The following is a 2,989-nucleotide window of genomic DNA, read 5'->3' as shown; positions in this document are numbered from 1 at the left end:
GACTTCTGAATATTATCCCTCAAGGCACGCGTGGGTAGGTATGACCACTACTATCGTGCTCCAAACTATCTATTTAGGTCATAATATTGTGAAAGAAAATCTCCAACTGCTCGTCATAACCATCCTAGATAGGAATGTTCCAGGACTCAAAAAGCAATCACCAGAAGTAGTCTACCTCGATTCGGATTTTGAGGTAGAGGAGGATGAGCCCAACAGTTTTAGCCAAGAATTAGGATAGGAGGAGGACCCAAAAGAGGAATTAACTTTTTGTGAGAGCCCAAGAGTGGAGTACATGCCCTATTCTCCGATTTTGGCACCATGTCAGATCCTATTTCATCCCACACAGTGGAATAGGGTTACCCCGCAAAAAAACGTTGGAGGGGGAGGCCAACATTAGTGACTAAAATTGGGAGAGGCCAACATTAGTGACTAAAATATGGAGTTTTCTAGGACTGTTAAGCTATTATAGAATGTTCAAAACGGGATTTTTCCAACTAACCCTACCTTTGACTTGCCTAACCAAGAAGGACATCCCTTTTATTTGGACACCAAATTGTGAAAGTAGCTTTCAGGAGTTAAAGGATCGCTTGACATCTGCCCTAGTATTGGTCTTACCTAACCGTGACGTAGTTTTTGAGGTTTATTGCGATACCTCGTGACAAGGAATGGGTTGCGTACTGATGTAAGACAAGAAGGTAGTGGCATATGGTCAAGACAACTAAAGACCCATGAAGTCAACTATCCAATACATGACCTTGAACTACCGTGACAGTATTCGCGATAAAGACATGGAGGCATCACTTAAATGGAGTTGGGTTTCAGGTGTTCTCCAACCACAAAAGTTTAAAATACTTATTCGACTAGAAGGAACTTAACATGCGTCAGAGGAGATGGATGGAAACTATCACCCAAGAAACTAACATGGTGGCTGGTGCACGAAATTGTGATCATCAATGGCGCCAACAACTTGGTACGCATAATTGTAATCTCAACTCTTTGTCACAACTCCGCACAACTAACCAGCAAGTGCACTGGGTCGTCCAAGTAATAAACCTTATGTGATTAAGGGTCGATCCCACGGAGATTGTCGGCTTGAAGCAATCTATGGTCATCTTGTAAATCTCAGTCAGGCAGATTCAAATGGTTATGGAGAATTGATAATTAAAAGATGAATAAAATATAAAATAAAGATAGAGATACTTATGTAATTTATTGGTGAGAATTTCAGATAAGCGTATGAAGATGCTTTGTTCCTTCTGAACCTCTGCTTTCCTATTGCCTTCTTCTAATCATTCATACTCCTTTCCATGGCAAGCTTAAGTTGGGTTTCACCGTTGTCAATGGCTACCTCCCGTCCTCTCAGTGAAAATGGTCCAAATGCGCTGTCACCGTAAGGCTAATCAGCTGTTAGTTCTCGATCATGTTGGAATTGGATCCATTGATCCTTTTGCGTCTGTCATTACGCCCAACACTCGCGAGTTTGAAGCTCGTCACAGTCATCCCTTCCCAGATCCTACTCGGAATACCACAGACAAGGTTTAGACTTTTCGGATCTCAAGAATGCTGCCAATTGATTCTAGCCTATACCACGAAGACTCTGATCTCATGGAATGGAAGGCTCGGTTTTCAAGCGAGGCAACCATGCATCATGAACCAGAAGGCTAAGAGATACGCACTCAAGCTATTGCAAGTAGAATGAAAGTGGTTGTCAGGCACGCGTTCATAGGTGAGAATGATGATGAGTGTCACGGATCATCACATTCGTCAGGTTAAAGAATGAGTGTATATCTTAGAGAAGAAATAGGCTTGAGTTGAATAGAAAAACAATAGTACTTTGCATTAATTCATGAGGAACAGCAGAGCTCCACACCTTAATCTATGGTGTGTAGAAACTCCACCGTTGAAAATATATAAGAACAAAAGATCTAGGCATGGCCGAATGGCTAGCCTCCCAAAGAGGGTTCAATCATCAAAACATGATTCAAAGATGATCAAAAGATGAATTGAAAGATGAAAATACAATAGCAAAAGGTCCTATTTATAGAAAACTAGTAGCCTAGGGTTACAGAAATAAGTAGTTAATGCAGAGATCTTCTTCCGGGCCCACTTGGTGTGTGCTTGGGCTGAGCATTGAAGCTTTCACATGTAGAGACTTTTCTTGGAGTTAAACGCCAGCTTTTGTGCCAGTTTGGGCGTTTAACTCCAGCTTTTATGCCAGTTCTGGCGTTTTGACGCCAGAATTTCTATGCTGACATGGAACGCCGGTTTGGGCCATCAAATCTTGGGCAAAGTATGGACTATTATATATTGTTAGAAAGCCCAGGATGTCTACTTTCCAACGCAATTGAGAGTGCGCCAATTATGCTTCTGTAGCTCCAGAAAGTCCACTTTGAGTGCAGGGAGGTCAGAATCCAACAGCATCTGCAGTCCTTTTTCAGCCTCTGAATCAGATTTTTGCTCAGGTCCTTCAATTTCAACCATAAAATACCTGAAATCACAGAAAAACACACAAACTCATAGTAAAGTCCAGAAATGTGATTTTTATTTAAAAACTAATAAAAACATAATAAAAATTAACTAAAATATACTAAAAACATACTAAAAATAATGCCAAAAGCGTATAAATTATCCGCTCATCACAACACCAAACTTAAATTGTTGCTTGTCCCCAAGCAACTAAAAACAAAGTAGGATAAAAAGAAGAGAATATACAATGAATTCCAAAAATATCTATGAAGATCAGTATTTATTAGATGAGCGGGGCTATTAGCTTTTTTGCTTCTGAACAGTTTTGGCCTCTCACTTTATCCTTTGAAGTTCAGAATGATTGGCTTCAATAGGAATTCAGAATTCAGATAGTGTTATTGATTCTCCTAGTTCAGTATGTTGATTCTTGAACACAGTTACTTTATGAGTCTTGTCCGTGACCCTAAGCATTTTGTTTTCCAGTATTACCACCGGATACATAAATGCCACAGACACCTAACTG

The sequence above is a fragment of the Arachis hypogaea genome, chromosome 20 (assembly GCF_003086295.3).
Source record: "Arachis hypogaea cultivar Tifrunner chromosome 20, arahy.Tifrunner.gnm2.J5K5, whole genome shotgun sequence".
Classification (NCBI taxonomy): domain Eukaryota; kingdom Viridiplantae; phylum Streptophyta; class Magnoliopsida; order Fabales; family Fabaceae; genus Arachis; species Arachis hypogaea.
The sequence above is the reverse complement of the archived record's forward strand: the minus strand, read 5'-3'. Positions refer to the sequence as shown.